This window comes from Bactrocera tryoni, chromosome 3, assembly GCF_016617805.1.
Source record: "Bactrocera tryoni isolate S06 chromosome 3, CSIRO_BtryS06_freeze2, whole genome shotgun sequence".
Classification (NCBI taxonomy): Eukaryota; Metazoa; Arthropoda; class Insecta; order Diptera; family Tephritidae; genus Bactrocera; species Bactrocera tryoni.
The window spans coordinates 32,824,473-32,837,098 of record NC_052501.1 but is presented as its reverse complement, the minus strand read 5'-3'; the positions used below and the strand labels follow the sequence as shown (position 1 = coordinate 32,837,098).

Below are 12,626 nucleotides of genomic sequence, written 5' to 3'. Positions count from 1 at the left end.
ATCTAAAGTCAACTATAGTTACCGGAGTATAAATATCCGGTACCCAGCATCTTGAACAGTTTTTGTTGGATTTTAACAATTTTTGGTCATAAGGTAGCACACACTAAAGACATTATTCGTGCAAAGTTTTATTCCGTTATATTAATTTCTTCTTGATTTGTGTACTGGAAACTGAACGAATGATGTGGAATTTAAAACTGTGCTATATGGGAAGTAGCCGAGGTTTTTATCCGGTTTCGTCCATTTTCACAATGTGTCGTAAGAATGTAAAAATAATGCAATGTACTAAATTTTGTTGAAATCGGTTTTTTCGGGACCTGAGATATGGGATTTCACCAAAAAGTGGGCGGTGCCACGTCTAACGTCCAATTTTCACGCTGACTTCCAGAAAGCTCTCTCATACAATCTCAGTGGTAAAATATAATGTCTCTGGTGTCTTTAGTTATTGATTTATCGCGCTTTTAGCAGTACCGTTATATGGCAAGTGAGCGGGGTTATCAGCCGATTTCATCCATTTTCACACAGTTGGTAGGAATTCTTAGAAGATTTGTACTCAGCAAATTAGCTTGGGATAGCATAGGTGGTTTAGGAGATACGTAAAGCTTGTTAGAGCTTGGGGTCACACCCACTTTTTCAAATAACTTTTATACCAAATTACAGCTTTATATTTTAATTTAGTGCTTAGTTATACCACTTTATAAGTTTTCGGTTAATGGCGATTTGTGGACGTGGCAGTGGTCCGATTATGCCCAACTACGAACACGACTTTTTTTTTGCAAATACTTCCACCACCATTAAGATATCTTAATTTTTACTCAAGTTACAGCTTGCACAGACGGACGGACGGACAGACAGTCAACCGGATATCAACTTTTCTCGTCATGCTGATCATTTATATATAAGTATATAGTGTACAACCCTGTATCTAAGTCGAATAGTTTTAGGTGATACGTACAACCGTTAGGTGAACAAAACTATATCAACTGGTTGCAAGAGTATAAAAAAGTTGCTGTTGAACACATGTGACGTTGTTATAATTGTTGGCGAACTTCCAAAAAATGACGATTTTACTTAAAAAAAACCGATTATTTTATATAATTGATCGTGTTAAATTTTTTTCGTGTATTTTTCGAAAACAAAAATTTAAAAAAGGTCCCTTAAAAGTCAATTTCACAAGAGTTATGGCTATTTAGAAAATAAAAAGCCTTTTTCTGAAAAAATTCCATAACTTTTTTTGAAGTTGGATGAAAAAATTTTGAAAAATTCTCAAAAAATGTTTTTCAAAGGGTAGAAAAGGATGGATAAGTTTCAGCAAAATCCAAAGGGGTCGAAAGGTTCGTAAGTGGTCGATTTGGTATGGAATACCCCTATATGTACCATATGAACATATCAGGTAATAGTATTTATGATTACAGTTACTTTGGCGTTTCCGTGCTGTAGTCACTCGACTTGTTCAATCATCAAATATTTAATAATAACCGTCGATATTCACATTGCATAACATACTTTTGTATTGATTTTGCCTATCAAATGGCTCCGGAATTGAATGTTGAAAATGGTCCTGACGAAAAACACATTTGAGAATGCAGGATATGAATCTCATTTCCAAATTGCTCTCAGTCGCTAAAAAATTTGGCGGACTACCTTTGCAGTTCCTTCCTCCGGCTTGATTGCCTTCTGGGTGCCACTACACACAATTTCGACTTTTCAGTGCAATGCATCTTCGGCATATGCATAGTAAAATCATGATACATATATATTATGACAAAAAATTACACGGAAATTATAAATAAAACGTAAACTATTTAATTATTCATTAACATTTATCTTATCGGCTTTGGTGTGTTTTTTCGGTTTTTTCCGATGGTTGTTGACTTGTTTGCTTGTCAAACTCTGTAAACATGGATAAATTCGATCCGAAACTCCTCTCTTCGCTTTTCTGAGAGAGCCCCATGATCTCACGGTTTGGTATGGCTTAATGCACTGAAAGTTCATGGAGCTACGAATCAAACATTGACAAAGCAAAACAATGAACTGCTTAGACAAAAAAGCTAAAGACGAAATTAGTGAGAAATGAAAATTTCATTGACCCAAAGTGAACATGTTTTCGGCAAAATAAATGTTTATGTAAAACTAATTAATGATTTTGCATTTTAGCATTTATATATGCATGCATTTTCAAAGTGTTTAATTTAGTGTTTTGTATAATTTATTAAATACCCAAATCTAATATTTTTCCTTGCAGTGGCATCATTGGTAGATGTTATAAAAATGTGGACTTTTGACAGTGCTCTCTCTCTCTCGAATCCAAAGAGTTTCGGATCAATTTATCCATGCTCATGTAAAGCCCATGTCTCGTCGACAGTCATAATGCTCTCCCATGAATGTGGGATCGAAATTCGCACGATCAAGCCAAGCAGACTCTCTAATATTTGTCTGACGATTTTTAAACCACATTTCTTTCACTTTTTCAATATTTTCATCGGATAAAGAGGTCGAAGGTCGTCCAGAACACGACATGTCTTCAACATATCTCGACCGTCTTTGTACCTTTCCTAGACTTATGTTTTTGATGAATCTGAATCGCCATAAGCCGTTTCCTACAATTACAACGATTTCGCACACGAAATGACAAATCTCAACACACTACTAAGGTGCACCGACTTAAGCAGTTACTGCAAACAAATTGGCTAACAGCTCGCGCTCATATTTGGCATAATAATTAAGAACAGTCCTACAAACTTAGCTAAATACATTTTTTTGAAATATCTTTTGGCCGGGCAATTTAATTACAATTTGCGGGGCTTTTTTGCCACAATGTATCATGTCAAAGCCGACAGCTCGGTTTTAAGAAAAAATCTATTAAAATCGACTGAAATAAATACCGAGTATTGTTTTTGAGCATTCTGTCAGTGTGCACTGGTTTTTATGGTAGTTTTGGTGCCATAGAGCGAGGTGATTGTTATATTACTCGTATATATTATATTATATTGGGGAGTCGAAAAAGTATTTTCGTATTTTATCAATAGATGTCGTTGCAGTCGTATATCTCCACTGCCCAATCACATTGTGTCATACCATACATTTATATACCAGAGATGTTGAAAAAAAGTATTTGTTTATTTATTTATTAGTATAAGTATAAAAAAAGTAATATATTCACGTTCTCCGGTGGCTTTCGAATATCGTCTTCTCAGATGAAGCTAATTTCTGGCTTAATGACTTCATCACCTAACAAATTGTCGTTATTGGGGTGAGGAAACGCAATTGCTTCCCAAAAACTTACCGTTTGTTACTTCTTTCAAAATGAGAAAGAAAATGCCATGACCATCTATAGCGACCGTTAAAACATGATGTTGACCGACTGTTTTTTCAAGAATTTTATGAAATCGACGCGAACAATCTTTATTTTCCACAAGACAAGATGTCGCTCCACGCTTCACGTCACATTGAAGACACATTGCATGAAGTTTGGCCAAGATTATGCGATTTTACGCCTGTATATTATATTACTTTCTATGTTAGATCAAAGGTTGTACCAATCAATCAGGACTTTCTTCAATAATAAGTGTAAAACAGTAGGAAAGCCTGTAGATTTCTTCATGCAGAGAAGACGTGATAGGTGGTAGCCACGTAGACCGCGAATAAAGGCATCGAAAGCTTTATTGCGATAAATTTTGGTTTTTAATTGTTCCGATTCCTTACAGTCTAATTTGTTTCGTATCAAAAATATGTAGATGCTGGTGAACGAACTGATGAAAAATCTTTTACTGCCTACACGCTATTGTGATCATTTGGTGTCTAAGTACCTATTATCAGCTTAGTGCTCACAAAGAACTGTCTAAAATGAAAGAATATTGATTTTGTTTGGCTTAGACACTCGTTAAAAATAGTAAACTGTACAAATATCCTAGTTGAAAAAGTTACAGTATTTATGCAATATACAAGGTCTGTCGCAAAAGAAACAGGACTGTTAAAAAAAACAACAAAAAATTAATATTTTTCAAAAGTTATATTTTCTTATTCAAAGTAGTTTCCTTGTGTTTCGATACAGCGTTTAGCCCGGTCAATTAGCATTTCAAATGAGTGTTTAGGGTCATTTTTCGGAATGCTCTTTAGAATATCGGTCGTCGCCTTTTGGATAGCTGAAATGTCCTGAAACCAGTGTCCTTTCATGGGCAAATGAAGTTTTCCAAATAGGACAAATAGATCAGGTGAAAGTAGGGTGAGTGATTAATGAATAATATGGAGTTTTTGTCCAAAAATCTGTGACAAACGTCGACCGATAACACGGCGCATTATCGTGCAACAGGCGCCAGGACCCTGCCTTACAGTATTGTGGCCGAGCACGACGAATGCGTGACATAAGACGCTTCATAACACCAAGTTAAAAAACAGCATTAATCGTTTGGACAGGTGGGACGAACTCTCGGTGTACAATACCCTCGAGATCGTAAAAACAAATCAGCATTGTCTTTATTTTTGACTTCTGAAGACGACCGACTTCTGATCGTCACAGAGGTCCTCACGACCTGGCACTGATCACCATAAACTTTTTTCATCATTTGAAATGTTTCCGTAAACGTTTTCCCAAGTTTAAAACAAAATTTAATATTGGTCTTTGCATTTTACGACCGATGACCAAAAGCTGCTGTCACTTTTCGATCGATAACATCGATTGTAGTTATCCAATTGTCTTAAAATTTTTACGAAATGTCAACAAGAGATCAAACTTTTTATTTCATATACCCACCAATAGGTGGCGCCACCAGAAACAGTTATATTTAAAAAGTTCTGTTTCTTTTGCGACAGACCTTGTATACTTTTATATAATTTTTTAGAAGGTTGTTAAAGTCTGATATAAAGCTGATATGAGTATATTTGTTAAAAAATGTTAATATATATGTATATGTATATTATACATACAAAATTTTATTTGAATTCCAATGCCTGGTTTTACCCTTCCATGCTGGAGAGTTCTTTGGGTAGGATTCACAGAACTGGGTTAAGGTTTACTGTTTACTCGTATTTGCGCTCAAAAAATTGGTTTACATTTCGAAAACGCTGCATTTGTATTTGTTGTTTCTTTATATATTTTTGTTATTTTAGCTGCACCTTACAAGCTCCAGTTAAATTCTTTAATCATTTACAATCAAGGATCCTTTTTTCGATTTACCTGGACTTACGGTTTAATTGAACATCGCCTACTGGCAGATGCGACTATTGACCTCACAGCATATTTGATACTCTTTAATAGGGCGTCTGAGACATTCAAATTTCATAAATGTACACTGAAGTTCTTTCGAATGTCCGCACAAACTGGCGGCAAATGATAACAAAGTCTTTGAACTCATTTTCCCCTCTGTGTAAACTACTTTCATTCACTACTAATGATGTCGCCACTTCATCCATCTTCATAGACGGCAATGTGGCAGTTTACTCAAGGGTGTACCTGTTCCTCATCAGAGCGTTGTCGTTTTGGTCCGATCGGACCCAAATTGGTAGTTTCATTTGCCTTTGGTAGTTTGGTTGATAGACATGATGTTTTGGTATGTAATATTTTTTATCAGATATATTTAGAATGGAGTGAATCTTAAGATGTATTTGCTTAAGATTTCAGTCTTTTTTGCTTGTTTTTCATACTAGCTAAGAAATAGTCATGAATGAAAACTTGCTTAATGTGTGGAAATAAACTTCATGCATATAATTAAAAAAAATGGGCTCATGGGCACGTAATACTTCAGTTTTACTTAAGATAAAACAGGAAAATAATGTTTTACAGTTCATACTTAAGAAAATGGGATATTTAAGCAGTGCTTAAGTAACAGCTAATTTTTGTTTTGAATTGTTTTGAATTTTCAGTTATTTGTCAAAAGAACAATAATGAGAAATAATAAATTATTTTTTGTGAAAAAATGTGAAATCGGATTGGGATTTTCACCAAAAATTCGGGGTTCTTTTGTTGTTTTCATCCATTTCAGATATAACTTTCCTCGCAAATTTATGTATTGGCTGTTATAATTTAAATATTTCAAACATATTTTTATGGACGACATATGTAAAACATATGTTGCCCATAACGTTGCCATATATCATAATAAAATTTTAAAAAAATTAAACATTGACTGTGAAACGCAAACGACTACTCAGTCTGCAATAATGATTAACTAAGACTTTATTTGGGCACAACTTAAGTATGGACTGTGAAACCGGGCATTAAACTATTACGACAAAACAAATAACAACTTTACAATTTTATTGTTATTGTAGCAGTTATCTAATGCTCACCTAGGTGGTAAGGTTCAAGTTTATTGTCAGCGAAGGCACCCAAAGTCTGGCTCGGGAAACGTGCTGTTTCGACGGTGTCGAACAATAGGAAGAGGAGTATTAGATGATTGGGACTCAGTGGGCATGCAAAAAGTACATTAAATTCATGCGGCGACTCATTGCACAAGGGACAGAAGTATATTTGGTATGTCGGGGTCGTTTCGGGATCAGTAAGAGTTTAACCAGCTACATTAACCAGATAGAAGTTGCACAAGGGACTTCTAGAATATCAGGACAGTATTATGATTGCGGCTCTGTACTTTGATATTAAACGGCATACATATATGGCTGTAAAATGTAACGCTTAAATCCTTAGGTTGTTATTGGAATTTTGACATTATCGACTGTGATAATAAGATCCAATCCATACCCCTTCGTCTATTTCGTTAATATGGTCGTCATGTTTTCAGTGGAGGAGAGTATCAGGGTCCTTGCCAATTAAAACGAAGAAAGATAGGTGAGATAGTTGTTTACTCGAATACATGTCATCGATTCCACTGTCTGACATCAATATCATACAATCATCCGCATTGAATTTCCTCAGGTGGTTGGGGATCACGTAATATTGAAATTAAACAGTGGCGGGAAGAGAACACCACCCTGCTTCTCAACTTAGAAATTTGACCTCGATACAACACGGTTGACTGTCGACCATTCAGATAGTTTTCACAACTTGACAATATTTTGTAGTGATGAATAATGCCCTCCGTTCAACAATCCTATTCGAATGTTTGAAAACCGGTTCGGTGCCGGATGGGATCGCCGAATACGTGACTGAAAGATTCGTGTATGATATTATCGAACCTCGAAAAGGTTAGCCTGACCTTGAAGTGAAGAATGGAAAACCTACAACCGAACAAAATCGTAGTACCATTTCGATTAAGTATTGAAGAGCCTTTATGATGCCAATATGAGAGTGGCCAGGTAAAAATCACATATCATCACAATCCTAAACTTTATCGTCACTAAAGAGGATACCAAAATTAGTCCAGATAAAGTCAAGACAATCAGAGGTTTCAAGCACCCACGCAATTTGTTTGAATTAAAATACTTCTTAGGTTTTCGTAAACCTCTTAACGGATGAGGAATCAGATAATTCTTAAAGAGCCATCCGCACCCTCAAAACGGACTTTCATTTATTTTGGCGTAAAGAGTCGATATGAAATTAACTTCAGCGACTTAAAGGTACTTCTGACTTTGGTATCTCTACTTCGGCGCGCATGCAGGGTGGCCTGGTGAAGGTCTATGCTGTTATAAATTTCTAGGACTGAACAAATAGGATAATAGACATTGTTAATAAAGGCGAGTGGAAAAAATAGTAACTCTGAAACATAACAGAGTACATAAGAAGACTCAGGAGAATTGGAATCAGATTCTCCTTCACTACTTCTTCTTAACTGGCGTAGACACCGCTTACGCGATTATCGCCGAGTTAAAAACAGTGCGCCAGTCGTTTCTTCTTTTCGCCACGTGGCGCCAATTGGATATTCCAAGCGTAGCCAGCTCGCTCTCCACCTGGTCCTTCCAACGGGTGGAGGTCTTCCTCTTCCTCAGCTTCCCCCGGCGAGTACTGCGTCGAATACTTTCAGAGCTGGAGTGTTTTCATCCATTCGGACAACATGACCTAGCCAACGTAGCCACTGTCTTTTAATCCGCTGAACTATGTCAATAGTCAAACCACGCGCAAAGGACCATAAATCTTTCTCAGAACTTTTCTCTCGAAAACTCGTAACGTCGACTCATCAGTTGTTGTCATCGTCCAAGCCTCTGCACCATATAGCAGTAGTTTGGTTTTTGTTCGTCGAGAGAGGACTTTCCTTCTCAATTGCCTACTGAGTCCGAAGTAGCACCTGTTAGCAAGGGTTATCCTGCGTTGGATTTCCAGGCTGACATTGTTGGTGGTGTTTACACTGGTTCTAAGATAGACGAAATTATCCACAACTTCGAAGTTATGACGGTCAACAGTGACGTGAAAGCCAAGACGCGAATGCGATGAGTATTTGCTTGATGGCAGGAGATACTTCATCTTGCCCTCGTTCACTGCCAGACCCATTTGCTTTGCTTCCTTGTCCAGTCTGGAGAAAGCAGAACTAACGGCGCGGGTGGTGAGGAAACCAATGGTTTCGGTTGCAGCTGTACGTAAGGAGTTAGAAATGCCGTCCACAGTTCCCTTATACCGAGTTCTTAACGAATGCTCTCAGAGAGTAGGAGTGCAAGTCGAGTAGAAAATCGTTCTGCTGTCTGTTGTGATTGCAGCTTCTCGGCGTCGAACCTTCCTTGTGTTTGTTGACGTGCGTTTTTTGCTGCACACAGCCGGGTGCGTATCGAGTCGGTGTTAAGACCTCGAAGCGCACGCACATCTAAAACACTGGAGACGTGTATTCCGTCTATGACAACATGATCGCTCTAGTTGGTGGTTTTTCGATTCGGAGACAGCCAGGCGCAAAAAAGGAAAAATTCGAAAGAAACACTTGAAGAGTGTAAGAAAGGAATTTCTAAAGTTTGAATTTACAAACGTAAATTAATGGACTACTCGTACGCGGACTACATCCCAATCCTGGGCGATACTGCAATAAATTGAAGCGAAACCACTTAGAAAGATGCATCTCTGGTTAATTTTTTTATGTTCCCTAAAAGTTTTAAAGGACAAATCTCCCAAGATACGATATTACGAAAGCTAGATGTATGACATTGCGTAAAATTGGATAATTACCACACCCACCCCTAGGCAAAGGCAATTTTCAAAACGCCTAAAAGTGCATTAACCGTTAGCTCTTTAACGAAAACGTCAGAAGGTACGGTATGCTTGCGGGTGTCTTGGTATAGAATTTGGATAATGGCTTATCTCAGCAGCTACTCAATCAATTTGACCCAACTTACAAATGTGCAATTCATTTGCTTGATATTCTTATGTCAAAGTTTTAAAATGAGAGGAATATGACTAATATTATTCCTACTAACATATACAAAAATTCCATCATACCAGTATTATTTCAAGCAAAGATATATGTGTATGCAGAAAGAAAACTTTACGGAAATATGCATTTAGGGCGACGTAGTGATCTTAACCGATATAGCCGACCCACTTTCGTTGATTGACAATCATGAAAAAGGTTAATGATTATCCAAGCTTCCATATACCACGTAATAGGATTTTCGTTAGGCCACGCTACGTTGTAACTAACACTAGTAAGCGAAGTGGTCTAAACATGTGGTGAAAATTATAGTTACATTAATACTGCGATACCAAAAAACATGACCACCAAACAACTTTGTTTAGTCCAACGTATACTCTACTTTCACGGACAATCAATTTTTTTTTTTGACGGATTGTCTTTGTCTAATAAAACCATTATTTTTATTGTCATTGATTTTTTAATTATTATAATTTAGTTTTGGTTATCAATTAGACTTAAATTATTTAAATTAGTTAATTTAAATATGGCTCTTACTTAACATTCTCCATTGTTGTCATTTTATTCCGTCTCTACAGCAATGCTCTTGTTTCTTTGACAGAGTTCCTCTAACACTTCTACTAAAACACCGCAAGAGCAAATTTCTAATTTTGTAAAAATAAAATAGTGTAGGTATGTTAGAAATATATTATTTGTTTATAAATAAATATTAAATATGTGTAAAAATAAAATTTGATATAATTAAAACAAACAATATAAATTTAACAAGTAAGGAAGGGCTAAGTTCGGCTGTATCCGATTTGGATTTCATATTCTTGCAACTTTCCAAGATCGAAGGTGATGAAATATCTTCAAGTGCATAAGATTTGTTTGTTATATGGGGTCAAGAGCTAATTTTCACCCGATTTTATCCATTTTAGGTGCACTGATCACGGTTTTAAGAAAAGTACACTGCCTAAATTTCATTAAAATTACTCCCACATTGACCGATATAGGGTTTGTAGTCATGGAAAGTATTGACCAGATAGACCGATATTTTTGGGAAAATGTCAGCCAAACGCACTGTAGCTGTACTATCTATACAATGTTGGAGACAGTGGCGTAAAATTTAATGTCTCTGACGCATTTGGTTATTGATTTACCACACTTTTATAAGATTTTAACACTACCGTTACAATAATAATACCCAAAGATTACCCTCCTCCCGCCCAACCGACGCGAGGGGAGCAATCCGCGAACGAGCGGTATTAGCCGAGTCATAAAAGGCAAGAGAGTTGCGATCTTAAGCTGCTCAGCTACAGAAACAAAAATTTCAACAGCCGAAATTAAGAATTAGATTAAAGTTTATAGTTTTTAAATGTTACTTGTTAAGAGTAGATAAAATAATTTTTTTAATGGTAAAGAGTGAGTCTGTTAGATCAAATGTGCTGGAATGAGAATTGAAATCATGACATAGTATACGGTGGAATGGTTCGTTTAACTCAAAATTTGTTCTAGAAAATTTTAAAAGTAAGGATCTAAACTGCCTGGTAGAGCGAGCGGGAACGTTGAAACTAATATCAGATAAGAGAGATGGGCTACAGACTGACCCATTCATGAGTTTTACAAGAAATATTATACATATATATAATATATATATGGTTATAAATATTTTGTTGTTTGTTTGTGGTAAGCGAATAATAATAATTTAGTTGTCACGACATATAGTATGTCCCTGTATAACTGATAATAAAATCGTAAAATGGTAAAGAGCACAAACAAATTTAGAAAAACTGCAGACATTCGTCCACCCCCTATTGCTGTCCTGTTTGAATTCAATTTCAAAGCAAACAGTTTAATCAACTCTAAATGCACTAGATTTGCGCTAGATCCTGCAAAGGAATTAACTTCAAATTATTCCTGGTATTATCTTCCTTCGTCAGTCATAACATCGCTCTCGATGTTATTCAATATGCACCAGTTTCAGTTGGAGAGCTCTCATAAGAATCTGCTGAGTCAAGCGATAAAGACGTTAAGATGTATCGACTCCATCATACACGAAAGAACTAACGGATCGCTACAAATCAGGACTTGCTAAACCGATTGCTTTCATCACCAGTCAAAGAAACTATCATGCAAAAGTAAATAAATTTTTGATTTAGTTGAATAATATTCAAAAAATTCCTTTTTTCGTTAATCAACTTTTTTAATTTAATATAATTGATTAAAATTTGTTACCATCGGGGGGTGACGGAGTGGGAAACGGGAGAGGGTGATTTTAAAAAGCTTTGGCAAAAGTTTCACTTTTATATAGCAGTGGAAGTTTTTTTGGCCGCTGATTCCATACAAGACCGACCACTGTGGGTCGGTTGGGGTTCTTATAATATTTGGCGGGAAAAAGCTAAATAAGAGAAGGTACAAAAAATTAACAATGGGCGTGACCCCACCTTTAGGTAAAGTCTTATATCAGACCAATTTCAACACTATATTATCATACACTGTGAAAATCGCACTTCAAATTCCATCTCAGTCTTTTACTACCAGTATACAAATAAAGCAACATTCAATCTTCTTCTTTAGTGGCGTAGAAACCGCTTAAGGGGTTATAGCCGAGTCGTTCTTCCTTTTCGCTGCTTGTCGCCAATTGGAGACTCCAAGCGAAGCCAGTTTCCCCGGGTCCTTCTCCATCTGGTTTTTCCAACGGAGTGGAGGGCTTCCTCTTCCTCAGTTTCCCCGGGCGACTTCATTTGTTTGTAATTGTGTTTCCATATTTTTTTTTCATTTATTTTAAAAGCATTGACAATCCTATTGTACTTAATCACGTAATTTTTCCAAGCAGTGAACATAAACCTTTCTCTGACTGTAAGCCTATATGTTTTTCCATTTACAAATTTCTGGCAAAGATTTCCAACACATTAACTCTATTTGTAGTGTTAAGGAGACCGCAAGTCGTGCTTTTTTAGTATTTTTGGTCGGACGATATTGGAATAGCCCAGTTCTAAATGGGACTATGTAAATGCATTGTAGTAGTGTTTCGTAAACTGTTCTGCGTGATATATGTATCTGTAAGTTGATGTAGTCAGCACCTTTTTTCGTAATTTAGAAAAATATCCGCACCTAACAAAGCAATGTGTCTAAAATACACCGAATACAAAAAACAGTTTATCCATTTCAGAATTGTATCGAAAAATTAAGAATATTTGCAATTGTAGAATAACGTGATTACAAAATTATTTTGGTTTACATAACAACCATTTTTGACAATTTAACTGTCAATAACTCATGTAAAATTAAGACCTCGAAGGATTGATGTGTTATGTATTAGGAATTTGAAGGATGCTATTATGAAAATATTATGCAACTTGATAGACTAATGGTCTGAATCATAATGAAAGAAATGTATAC

At 36.2% G+C, this 12,626-nt stretch overlaps 1 protein-coding gene across 3 annotated transcripts in view; it reads left to right on the top strand.

Annotated features, from left to right (window-relative positions):
- Positions 1-12,626, top strand: part of LOC120771970 (putative sodium-coupled neutral amino acid transporter 11) — a 550,765-nt gene that overhangs the window by 217,426 nt on the left and 320,713 nt on the right. The window lies entirely within an intron of this gene.